This window comes from Mesoplodon densirostris, chromosome 3 (genome assembly GCF_025265405.1).
Source record: "Mesoplodon densirostris isolate mMesDen1 chromosome 3, mMesDen1 primary haplotype, whole genome shotgun sequence".
Classification (NCBI taxonomy): Eukaryota; Metazoa; Chordata; class Mammalia; order Artiodactyla; family Ziphiidae; genus Mesoplodon; species Mesoplodon densirostris.
The window spans coordinates 60901975-60915638 of record NC_082663.1 but is presented as its reverse complement, the minus strand read 5'-3'; the positions used below and the strand labels follow the sequence as shown (position 1 = coordinate 60915638).

Genomic DNA, 13664 nt, shown 5'->3' with positions numbered 1-13664 from the left:
TTTTAAAGATATGGATATAACTCCCCCACTTCAAGCCCCCCAGTTCTCTGCATTCAGAGAACATATTAAGGGAGGATGGGGTGGGGAAGAGAGGCTATACATTTCCTATATTATCCTGGAAAATGAACAATAACGAACATACTTTCTATTAAATTAGCAGGGACTTGGACTTAAAGTACTGGAGAATATTAATCATATCTTAGATTTGAACTCTACTTCATTTCAACTAAAAGCCTCATAAGAGCCTAGATTTTCATGACAGCCTTCTATCACATAACTTCCTTATATTTAAAAACAAAACCCTATCAACTAGTCTAAAGGATCAACTAGCATCAGTGTTACAGAAAATGAATTAACTAAAAACACATTTTGAAACTAGGTCAAAGTTTATAACACTCTCTCCCCCCAATCTCTCTCAATTTAGAATATTCCCTTAACAAGAAAATGTATTCTTCACTATTAAAAAGTTAATTTGGTTGAATTAAAATCTGAGCTGCTAGCAAGAAGGCACCCCAATTTGATCACAAATAGGTTTAGCATTATTAATCTATAATTATGTATTAGGGACATTATGTTTTCCCTCAAAAGCTTCATGGTAGCATTGTCAATACTGGAACATTTCTTTCCTAAGTGTAAAGTCATCTTTGCAACATTCCAGAAAAGATTTACACATGATCCCGTGACATGATCCCATAAACCATCCCCAAACACAGAGAACCTCACCTATTTGGAAATACAAAATGAGTAACCAAATGTACAAAGGTGTGTCAAAAGTAACTATAATTGCACAATTCACACTAGCACCCTCCCCATTTCCCTATGATTATGCAAATCATTTAAATGCCATGGAATCCAATCTTCCAACCTCATCAGCAGTTGCAAGTGGCACTAGCAGGCAATAGACAGCTCATGCCAATTCAAAGTACAGTATTTAGGCCATGCTGCAATAAAAATGAATTTTAGTTTAAAAAATCAAGTTAGGCAATTTATGCCTTGCTTATTCAGACTGAAGTATGCTGCAAACATTTCACAGATTATTCAAAAGAATGGATAATTTAAATTAAATTGAATTCCCAAACTCTAATTCAATATGCTACAAAAACCATCTACTATGGCCAATTGCAGAAAAAGATGCTTTGGCATCCTACTCTGATTCTTTCCTCCCACTCAGCACTCTTCCTGTGCTACACATTCCAGTATTTGATTATACACTATCTTACACTGTTCTCATATTAATTGCTGTGTACGTTTTGTCTCTTTGAAGGCAAGAACCATGTAGGGGACTTCCCTGGTGGCGTAGTGGTTAAGAATCCGCCTGCCAATGCAGGGGTGACAGGTTCGAGCCCTGGTCCGGGAAGATCCCACATGCCGCGGAGCAACTAAGCCTGTGCACCAGAACTGCTGAAGCCCGTGAGCCACGACTACTGAAGCCCGTGCACCTAGAGCCTATGCTCTGCAACAAGAGAAGCCACCGCAATGAGAAGACCACATACCGCAACAAAGAGCAGCCCCCGCTCAACCGCAACTAGAGAAAGCCCGCGCGTAGCAACAGAGACCCAACGCAGCCCAAAATAAATAAATAAACAAATAAATAAATAAACCATGTCTTGTACGGAGTCATTTTTAATTCCAACAGGATCGAGAATTCTGCTGCTCAACCCAGTATCCTATGGAAAAAAAAAATTCTCACACTGGAATCAGGAAACCTGAATTCTACACCCAATTCTATGACATGGTGTGCCTCTGTGTAAGTCACATATCTTTTTATTCACTTATGAAGCTAGAGCTCCAAAGTTCTTTAAAACAAAGGCAAGTACGAAGTGAACCATATGAAACTGCTATTTTTTGTATGGGAAAAATGGTCAAATGTCAAATATCAGCAATTTCATATGGTCAACCTAAATAGATAGTGATATAGATGTGTTAATCTATCCATGGCCTAGAAACTGGATCATACAAGAATAAAAAGAGCACATGCACATGCGTGCACACACACTTCATCTTGAAATGCTTATGCCACACACACAACCGTTTTCACATGTTAATGATGTAATCTTTGCACATTTTTCAAGCCTTCATATTACTAACTCCCATTGTCTTTACAGCCAAGTTTATCACAAATTGGAAAGACACTACAACCAAGCAGGCCCTCACAATCCAGTCTATCCCCAAAGTACACTCTGGGCCTTTCTAGGTTACCTCTAAATCAAAAAATGTCTTTCATTGCACGGAGAAAAAAATTAATTCACAAGCAAACAAAAAAAATACATTCTCTACATTGCGTGATGCTAAAATTTTACACGATTACTTAGTACGGCCTGGAAACAGATGTTTCCCATAACTTTTCAGGACCAAGTCTAAGAAGGCATGTCCTCAAAGACCTGAAAAATTTCAAACGACCATTTAAGATGAAGTACATCAACCTCCTCCTACTGCAAAAACTGACTGTTCTATTTGTGAGTCTCCAAGGTACGTTCTTCCTTATCAAAATACCAAAACCAAATATTCTGAAAAACCTACAAGGTTTAGACTAAAGGACATCAGCAATCAGCACCAAGGAGACTACGCCCACTGGGGGGAAAAAAAAAGGAGGAGGAGAAGAAGAAGAAAAAGGAGAGGAAGAAGAAGAAGGAGAGAAAGGAGAAGAAGAAGAAGAAGAATCGTTGACGTCTTCGGGCAAGTCTCTACCTTGGGTTCTGCATCCTCTCAATCCGTTTCTCCTGGAAATAACCGGACGCATCTATGCAGATCCACGGTTCTTTCACGGCTCTGAGCTAGTCAGCAGCATTTAAGGTGCTGACGAACAGCAGCGCCAGGGCGTGAGCCCAGTGATAACTGCAAGCCTGGGCGTGAACGCCCACACCTGATAGACCTTCTCGCGTTCCCTCCCCGACCTGCGGGCCTGGCTGCCCCACAGCCCACCAGCATTCCTCGAATCAAGGGGACTCCGAGATCACCCTGCCTGGCACCCTTTCCGCCCCGACGATCGTGACTGCTTGGCCAGCACCGCCAACTTCGGACAGGGCCAGCGAACGCGGCGACGCCCCGCCGGTCCACCGATGGAGACGGGAGCCCAGAAGAGGCCGGCCCGCCGCCCGCCCCTCTGGCCCAGCCTGGCCCGCGGGCTCCCCGGCATAGATGCGGGCCGCCACTCGGCCGGCCGCGTGTCAAGGACGTCTCCTCGCAGTCCCCGCGGGACCGGGGCGCCACCCCGGGCAAAGCCGCCAGCGCAGCTCCCCCCGGGTCGGCAGGAGGCGCCGGCTGCCCCTTTCCAGGGCCGGACGGAACTCGAGAACCGCCACCTACACGACCCTAACCCGCTCCCGCCCACCGCCGCCCTCCTCACCTCCCGATCTCACCAGAGGCCACAGTCCCCGGGAGCTAGCGCTCCGCGCGTCTCCAGTCAACGAAAACGCGGAGCGGAAGGAACCTTTGCTTCTACGCACGCTCGGAGCCGGACGAGCCTGTGACCAATAAGGAAGGATCGTCCGATCGTCTAGCCAATCATCTGGGGGTTGCTCGGCCGGACGGCGCTACGTCACGAACAGTCGCCTTAACAACCGCCCACAGCTCTCACCCGTGCTGAGAACGGGCACCGCACCACCTCTCACCATGGCTCAGCCAACCAATAGCCAGTCGAACCCCAGCACTAGGGCCTGCCTATTGGTCACAGAGCCGTGGGGGTGCACGCATGGAAGCTGCCTAGGCGAAGACGATAGGGGATCTGGCGGGTGGAGTGTCCTACAGCCCAGGACCTGAGCTGGGGTCATTGTGGCTGTGAGAGTACAATGGCCAGGAGTAGTAGGGAGCAGAACTGGGGCGTGAAGATAAACGCAGGGTCAGGTCAAGGATAGAATGCACAATTACTTAGTGGAGAGAGGTGGAGGTGGCCCTGAAAACCAGGATGTACAAAAGGGAAGGTGGCAGCAAGAAGCAATCCAAACCTCAAGCTGACCCATTTCCGAAACCCAAACCGACACTTTCCTGTGATTTACCCATTCCTGTAAATAGTGTAAATGGCTCCAGTCATGGGGTTTCTCTCTCCCTCCCTCTCTCCCTTCTTCTCTTCCCCCACCTCCCTCCTTCTCTTCCCCCCTTCTCTCCCTCTCTCCCTACAGCACAAGGCACTAGTTACAGACTGTCGATTCGCTCTGAAATGTGCCTTTGTCGTGTCTGCTTTCCCTCTGATCCCTCCCTGCTGCAGACCTTTATTATCTCTTGCCTGAAATAATGCAATAGCCTCTCCTAACTGGTCTCTCCACGCTTAGGTGCTTCCACCTTCCAATACTATTATTCCGTTGGCCTGCCCACAAATTACCAAGAGTTGCTCATTGTCTATTGAATTAAAGAAACTGGCAACCCCAGTATGGCCCTACCCCACATTTCTTGTATCTCTCACTACTTCCTGTGTCAACCCTACATTTCAGCCAAAAGAGTAACTGACCTTTTTTCAGTCACACTCAGTACCTTTTTGCTCCCTGTTTATGTTCTCTGTTTAATCTGGACATGCTTGCACATTTCAACTGTTGAAATCCTAACTCTCCTTCAAGGACTATTTCATATGTCACCTCGTTTCCTGATTCCCTCAAATACAGTCATCTCTCCCTACTCTGAACACCCATAACATGTCCATATTCTGTGACCTGTGTTATTAATATGTGGAACTTTCTTAAGAACAGGAACTGCAATCCCCTCAACTTTTAAAGACCTATATTTTGAAACGCAGTCCCTGATACCCACTATACACTCAGGAGGAGTTTTAATGAACTATTATCTTGATAAATTCTCATAATCCTTATGAAATAGGTATTTCCATTTACAAGAAAAAATGAGTTTGTTAAACAACTTGCTTTAGATCACATAGATAATAATTTGGAAAACTGAGATTTGAACCCATATCTAAAACTTATACTGGTTCTACTATCCTCCACTGCTTCAGTATAGGATCTTTATTCATATCTCTTTATGAAATACTTTTCGAGCACCCATTATGTGCAACACACCTTGGTTGGCACTGGAGTTACAGCAGCCACATGACAGACATGGAAACTTCCTTTATAAATCTTATACCCCTTCATAAAATTGGATGACTGTTAAATATTTGTTGAATTGATCATAATGGAAGGAAAGAGTTTTCACAGTGAAGAAGACTAAGGGGAACTAACCAAAAATTAAAGTATCCTATTATGAGTCTTATCAAAAGGAAAAAGAAGAAAGAAAAAAAAAAAGATCTGTAAGTACTCAGAGCTAGAAACTTTGTCGTACTTTTAATGTCCCCAGAAGTCAAAAGGACCAGCTATCTCAGAATTATAAGTTACAGATTATACAAATGCTTACTAATATAAATTCAAATAAGGATTATGAAGGTGTTTCAACAAAAAGTCTTTAGACCAAGATTTGGAAACTGTGTTCCCAAACTCGGCTTGATTAAGAACTCCAGTGAGACTATGAGTTCAAAAGCAAGTAATAAAGAAACTCTAATTGTCTAGTTTTATGTTCTTAAAACAACTTCTATATGATTCCCAATTTATGTCAAAAGGATCTTTATGCACTTAAATAATAATTTGTACTTAATGATAAATCATAAAATTTGGCAGGGACACACATAGAAGGGGAAAGTGGGGCGGGACAAAGGAATCTGTGCTTTCTTCTTTTGTGGGTTTACCCTCACAGCAAAGAGTTTATAAAAGTTTATAAAAGTACAATTTAAAGTAGTGAATGGCCCACATTGCCATCTTTATCCACATAGCTCTTAGTATTTACTTATATGTTAGCCCTCCATCACTTTTCCTTCTTCTTGTTGTCATAGGCCATGCTTTAGGATGAGGAATTATAACAGGAACAATAATAACAATAGTAGTAAAATTTTATATAGCTCTTTCTATGTACTAGCCACTTTTCTAAGTGCTTTATTTATATTAACTCCTTTAATTCTCATAACATTCAGAAAGCATTAGTAGAATCTGCATTTTACAAATGATGGAGCTACAGAAACAGAGAAGTCAAGTAATCTGCCTAGGTTTACACAGCTGGAATATGAACTTTGAAGTCCATTTCCTGAGCACATGCTCTAAACCACTCCACTGTGCTATCTTTAGTGTTAGCACATATCATGATTGTTGAAGCTTCTGATGATCCATTGTGAAAGACCTTTCATAACATCAACAAAGCGTTTTACTTATTTATTTCCCATTCACAGTTCCCAGCTGTGTTCAAATTTATATCTTCCAGCTTTGGGTAATTTTCTCTCTCTCTGTCTTGCATAAAATTTTTTTTTTTAATCTCAGGGATGTCTTTTTTAACTAGTACATTACACCTGATAACTGGTCACTTAGCTTTTGGCAGATGTTGTGATTATCACTCCTGCTCAAGGTCAAGAAATATTCACAGAGGAGCTACTCTATGCTAGGCAAAGGGCTAGGCACTCAAGGTACAGATTTTTATATGTATATATATATTTTACCTGTGCCGCACGGCATGTGGGATCTTAGTTCCCCAACCAGGGATTGAACCCACGCCCCCTGCAGTGGAAGCACAGTCTTCTTTTTTTTTTTTTTTAATATTTATTTATTTATTTATTTGGCTGCGCGGGTCTTAGTTGTGGCATGCAGGATCTTTTAGTTGTGGCGTGTGGGATCTAGTTCCCTGACTAGGGATCGAACCCGGGCCCCCCGCATTGGGAGCAGGGAGGCTTAGCCACTGGACCACCAGGGAAGTCCCTCAAGGTGCAGATTTAAATAAGAAAACATACACAAACGGATCCTTCCAGATAACATGGTAAGGGTTCTGAGTGAGGTATGCCAAGGGTCCACTGAGAAAAGAGGTACGGCATGGAGTTAGGGTGCAGGGTGTTTTGAACAAGGGGAGGAAGTGGTTTGAAGGAAGCTATTGTAGGCACTAGAGTCAAGATTGTGAGCATGAAAATGGAGGTGACAGATACAGGAGCAGAACATTTAATTAGGCAGAAATCTTGAAGTACTGTAGGATATGAGATATTTAAAACGTGAGGAAGTCATGAGCAGGTTGGCTGATCTCAAGTTTCTACTGGTGGCATCTCACGTAGGCCAAAGTCTTGGCTACTTCTCTTTTTAAATTTTTTTTGCTATTTTACTTCAGTAGCAAAACTTAGAATTCTGCTTCTTCTTTGTTTCTAAAACTTTCTAAACAGAAATCAATAGCTGGAGCCTCTCTTGAAGTTAGGAGCAAAGGTCTCTCTGCAGGAGAGGGTGCCCAGAGTTAAAGATTTCTTCTGTCCACCAAACCTGCTTTCACCGTTTAACAGTGATTTTCTTTACAGTTTCTCCATTCCTCTCATTAGGCTCTTCCCCAGCTTTATAGAATCAGTTGGGGAGTGGGTATGAGATATATTGGAATATATATATTTTTTCTTTTAAAGGAATTTACACTCCTCAGGAAAAAAGAATGCTCAGACAGCATATCAATAGAAACAGCATATCTATAATGAGGAGTAAACATCTTTTCCTGAGATTCTTAGGGATTCTTGGCTAGGGTGACTGGTTCTCAAAAAAGTCAATGAAAGACAAATAAAAGGGGGAAAGAAAAAGAACACATTTTGACCCAAGTGTGAGCACCACTTTTTCTCCTTCAATAACAAACCTGGTCCTGGTCTCAGTTGATAAGAGTGGAGTGAGCCATTTACTATAAAATCTGTAACCAGTTCAGTTGTCAAGTCCCCAGTATCTTCCTCCCGTTCACCTTCATTCTTCCAATCCCGACCTCTTCCTTCAGCTTTGTATTTGCTCCCAGTTGAGGGAGGAAATTATAATGGTGGGAGAAAAAACAAGGCAAGTGTAAAAGAAAATAAAGGATAGTGGCGCAAGGGGGGCTCTCTTCAGCTTCCCTGAGCAACTCCATTGAAAGAAAAGACAAAGAACAATTGCCCAGGCCTGCAAATAGTAGGCTATCTTTTAGTATGAAAGTACTGTCGCTCGTACGTAAATATGGCCCAAAAAGTGTACAGCACCCTAACTGTACCTGCTACAAATTGCAATCAATTTGGCTACAAGTAACAGAAAGCCTAAACTAGAAGTGGCTTCAACAAGATAAGTGTTTCTTTTTTTTCTTGGGTAAAGAAAACTGGAAATAGTTCATCTAGGATTAACATGGAAGCGCAAGATGCTTTCAGGGACCCTTCTGTCCCTCTGGTTCACCGTCCTCAGCCTGTGTTTTCCATCCTCAGGATCACCTCATGGTCCAAGATGGCAACCGGAGCTCCATTTTCATATCTGCATTTCAGTCCTTCTGGAAGGAGCAGAATAAAAACAAAAGGGCGGAAAAAGGGCCCCTCCCAGCTGAGTCACCTCCTTTTCATTGTTTATATCTCAGTGGCCAGAAGTACAAGGCCATACCTAGCAACAAGGGAGCTGGGGAATGTAACCTTTTTTCCGGCAACAATGTGCCCAGCTCAAAACTGAAGAAAGGCTTCCACCTCTAAATCTTCCATACTGTCCCCACACTGGGTGAGCATACAGTAAGTACCCAAACCAGTTGCTGATCACTTAACTCAAAAACAGGAAACAATTTTACTATCAAGATTTTAGGGGCATAGCAAAATATATAAACCTAAGATCAAAGATCTGTTATTTTATAAACATTAGCTTGAAATATCAATGGAATTCTCATTAACATCTAGACTTGAGTTTCAGCTAAAACCACTAAAAATGTATAATATTACAAATGGTTGAACATAAAAAGGTAATCTGTGAAACTAGCAAAGAGGGCTCTCTCTCTCTCTTTTCAGAATAAAGGGCCTTGGGAATCCCCTGGTGGTCCAGTAGGTTAGGACTGCGCTTTCACTGCCAAGGGCTCAGGTTCAGTCCCTGGTCAGGGAACTAAGATCCCGCAAGCCAAGTGGCACAGCCAAAAGAAAAAAAAAAGAAAAAGAAAAAAAGAATAAAGGGCCTCACTGGTCTTATTCATTGCTTTAACACCTGTAACGCTGAATGGTTACCCGCAACTTTCAACCAGCGTGTGGTCTTGATTTCCCTGCTTTTTCCTCTGCATCGTCTAATACCTACCATGATCTCCCTGCTTTGTTACCACAATGGCTACCTCCTTCTCCGAAATTTCTTAGGCCTGTGACTCCTGCCTCCCTGAGAAGGTTTCCAGTTCTTTCCACATTTGTTTCAGCTGGACTGAACTGAAACTAGTTATTGATGCTTTCAAAGCCCATGACTTGGGGGCCCCGACGAGCACTGATAAGTCTCCTGACCTTGTTTCATCCCTAAAATCTTACTTTTTCCGTTTGACTTTGCACTTTCCAGGCTTTGAAGAATTTGTGCTTCTTGAATGACAGTATGTTATGAGATGTTCTTGATAAAAATCTCCCTAGCTGGGTCCAAACATCCCTAAAGCTAATTTTTCCCTTCTCCTGGAGAATGAGTAGAATTAGCAAACTAACCTCTCTTCTCAAGAAAGGTATTGCCTGCTTTGTGACCACCTAGAGGGGTGGAATAGGGAGGGTGGGAGGGAGATGCAAGAGGGAGGAGATATGGGGATATATATATATGTATAGCTGATTCACTTTGTTATAAAGCAGAAACTAACACAACATTGTAAAGCAATTATACTCCAGTAAAGATGTTAAAAAAAAAAAAGAAAGAAAGAAAGAACGGTATTGCCAAGGTCTCTGTGCTTCCTCTAGAAAGATGGGCTGTTTATCTTCCCCAAGGGAGAACATAAAACATCTGCAAAGACTGCTCAATGCCTCTCTGGTCCGAACTCCTGCTTGCTTGTTCTTTTTGTGTGTGTGTGTGCGGTATGCGGGCCTCTCACTGCTGTGGCCTCTCCCGTTGCGGAGCACAGGCTCCAGACGCACAGGCTCAGTGGCCATGGCTCACGGGCCCAGCCGCTCCGCTGCATGTGGGATCTTCCCGGACCGGGGCACGAACCCGCGTCCCCTGCATCGGCAGGCAGACTCTCAACCACTGCGCCACCAGGGAAGCCCTGCTTGTTCTTTTGAAATACATGTTTAGGAAGAAATTTGACCCATGTACACCAAGAGAAGTTAAGATAATTATAGTTGGGCTAATAATTTTTGCCCTAAACAAGGTAATGCAAGTAGCCAGAACAGATCCTTGCCCAGTCCTTTATTGAAACAGTTGCTCTGGAAACTCTCCAGGAGCTTGATTACAGGCTGTGGACAAAGCCTTAGGTCTCCTCTACTTTATTCCTCACAAGAGGAGCCATCTTTATTTTGGAATCTAGGACTGGTTGGACCACCAAATAATCTCAATTTTGGTAAAGAGCTTAAAGCTCAGATTGTAATATCTGGCCATTGTGTGACACTGCATTTAATAGGGAATAAAGTGAGAGTGAAACTGTTTGGTCTCTGTTCTTAGATGCCCTTCTCATTCCAGTAAAAAGAAAAAGATAAAAGTATAGTCAGGTACAGAGAAGGAAGGCATTCTGATTTGGGTAGGCCTTAAATATAACAGAAGTATTTCTTTCCACTCTCCCCTGCACACATATGATAGACCCACTTCTCTCTGGTACCCTATTCTTTTCAAGCAGGCCTGACTGAGTCTAAAACTTCAACCTACTTTTTCAGTTGATCCTATTCCTCCTTCACCGAGAGTAGGACTGTCTTGGTTTGGGTTCCCCCAAAAGCAAAGACTGGGTCAAAAACCCTAGTGCAATAACTCATTTGGGGGATGACCCCAGGAAGTCAGAATAAGAATGCAAAGAATACCAGGGAAGAAGGAAAGGCCAGTATCCAGCTAGCCACCACTGTGGGCAACTGGGGCTCAGTTCTGCTGGGGACCCTCTGTAGAATGCCTCTCTGAAGGATGGCGGAGTGGGGGTGGGGGAATGGTGGTGAGGTAGGATCACTTGTCCCTCACTCTTTGGTTGAGAATGCCTTCTGGGGCACACTTCCAGCTACATGTATGCAGAGCAGAGATACTGAGGCTTTGGGAAAAGCCTTGAGACAAAAAAGTTGGAGGACCTGATGGTTGACACTTGAAGGTGGAAGTCTTCAGCCTGCCAGGAATTGCAGCTGATGATGACACATGAGCAGGAGATGTGGCAAGAGGTACCTCGTAGCTGTGAGGACTGCATCATGGGTTGCCATGCCAGCCTTTTCGTTCCTTTTATATTCCTACGGGGCCTCTTTTGACTACAAGCCCTAAGCCGTTTCAGAAGCTGGCCCTGTTCCCCCCCAAATTGTTATAATTCCTTCCTAACGCCTGGGCAATAGTATTCCATTCACAAACCCCATTCTGAAGGCCTCTTATTTCCTCACTTTGGTTGTCCTTGGCCTCTGAGTAGACCTGGTCCCCGTAACTGGTGGATGTCAACATTTTTAAGCTTGCAAGTACTCTAGTTTACACATGGAAAGTGATCAATATATATTTGTTGATGACTCTAACAATAGTGAAACTATGACTCTGGTTATGAATACTGTTAAGCAGGAACTTGCCCAGTCAAGTGAAGTCAACAAACATTTCTTGCCCTTAGTATTTCAAAGGAAGGACAAGAGGGCTGATGGCTGGTTAAGCAGGAATTCATGAAGGTTCTACGTACAGGTGGAGTTACTATGATTCCAACATATAAAATCTTATCTTTGTTGGACAGAGGAAGCATATGATTTGTGGGAGTTATTTTCTCAAATCAGTGTAAAAATCAGAACTCCAGAAGAATCCCTAGGCTTTTTAATTTTTTTAAAACCATGTGAGGAGGGAAAATGTCCGAGTCAAAAGTATCCTTGAATTCTACTTGTATTTCTTAAAATATAGGGTGCATATTTTGTTTTTACAGATTTGACCGAAATTCTTCTGCACACTAGATTTGACACCACCTGACTACTGAAAGAGTCTATCAGAGATAGGTAAGCATTTGAAACTGTCTGCCTGTAAGATTTAACTATGAAGTCCTAATATGCATGAGAACTAGCTAGTGAACTAGCTAGTGAATGCTTGCCTACCGAGTTGCTCTAGTCTGTGTCAGTATTACCCTTCTATTTGCTGTTAGATTTGAGATGTACTTCTTGTTATGAGAATTAGCCCATTATTTGTGATATATTTTGCAAATGTTTTCTTCCAGTTTGTCTTTTGACTTTGCTTATAGTGATTTTTGCCATGCAAAAGTTTTGGGTTTTGTTTTTGTTTTTTTAAACGTAGTCTTTTATTATATCTCGATTTTGAATTATAATTCAAAAGCCTTTCCCTACACCAAGATTATAAAGGAATCCATCTGTGTTTTCTTTTAGTACTTGTTGGGTTTTGTTCTTTACATTAAGATCTCTGATTCCTTTGGAGTCTATTTTTGTACGTGGTGTGAGGTGTAGATCCAATTCTGTCTTTTGCCAAGTTACTGTATTCCGGTTTTCTTATACACAGAACACTGTATTCTCTGCAGCCACACCTATAACTCCCTCTTAGGGTGAGTCACTTCTGCCTGTATTGAATCATCTTAGTTTTTTTGTTTGGTTCCAACAAAACAAACAGTACCCTTGGTTCCAAAGGGTACTATTTTCTGAAACTGTTTACAGATTCTGGGGTGTACCTTATCTGGAGCCCTAGTGCTTCATGAAAAGAATATTGTATTTAAAAAACACTTTTCTGATGGTCCAGCCCTGCTCAAGGATTGTGGATATTTTCAATAAGGTGGATGATATGGTTCCCATGATTAAGGAGTACATGCAGAGTGATTAGAAAACAATTGAAGGCTGCACAGAACTAATGAAATTTACATTCTGGCTTACTGTCTCAATACCAGGAAGTACTTTCCCTGCACTAGCGTAATTCATTTTTTTTTAAATTGAGATGTAGTTGATTTACAATGTTCTATTAGTTTCAACACGGTGATTCACAATCTTTAAAGATTATACTTCATTTATAGTTATTATAAAATATTGGGTATATTCCCTGTGATGTACAATATATCCTTGTAGCTTATTTTTTACATAGTAGGTTGTATCTCTTAATCTCCTACCCCCATTTGTCCCTCCCCCCTTTCCTCTCCCCACTGGTAACCACTAGTTTGTTTTCTGTATCTGTGAGTCTGTTTCTTTTTTGTTATATTCATTAGTTTTATTTTTTAGACTCCACATGTGATAACATATAGCATTTGTCTTTCTCTGACCTATTTCACTAAGCATGATACCTCCAAGTCCATCCATGTTGTTGCAAGTGGCAAAGTTCTTTTTATGGCTGAGTAGTACTCCATTTTGTGTGTGTGTGTGTGTGTGTGTGTGTGTGTGTGTGTGTGTATCACATTTCCTTTATCCATTCATCTGCTGATGGACACTTAGGTTGCTTCCATCTCTTAGCTATTGTAAATAATGCTGCTATGAACTTTGGGGTGCATGTATCTTTTCAGATTAGTGTTTGTTTTCTTCGGATATATATAGGGTAATTAGTCTTTACGAATGAGTTGCTTTTGAATTATTCTTTTCTGCTTCAGATAATGGAGAACCTAACTCACAGAGGTTTAAACATTTTTCCTTCTCTCACATCAAGAAATCTGGAGGTAGGTGGTTACTAGCATTGGTGCAGTAGCTCAACAGTGTCAGGAATAGCACCTCTACAATTCTGTTGGCTTTTGACACATGGTTCCAAGATGGCTGCTGAAGCTCCAGGTGTTACATCTGGGTTCTGAATAGTAGTAGAATGTGCCATCCCCAAATACACCACTTTGGCATA

At 42.2% G+C, this 13664-nt stretch overlaps 1 protein-coding gene across 3 annotated transcripts in view; it reads right to left on the bottom strand.

Annotated features, from left to right (window-relative positions):
• The window catches only part of HMGCR (3-hydroxy-3-methylglutaryl-CoA reductase), a 60865-nt gene that overhangs the window by 18060 nt on the left and 29141 nt on the right, over positions 1-13664 (bottom strand). The window contains exon 1 of one of the 3 annotated variants that reach the window (XM_060093055.1): positions 3360-3443. The exons of 1 other annotated variant lie outside the window; for it this stretch is intronic. The gene's annotated coding sequence lies outside the window, so the exon portion shown is untranslated. Of the gene's footprint in view, positions 1-3346; positions 3444-13664 lie in introns of those variants that run through there. One more of the 3 variants, XM_060093053.1, reaches the window with a different exon arrangement.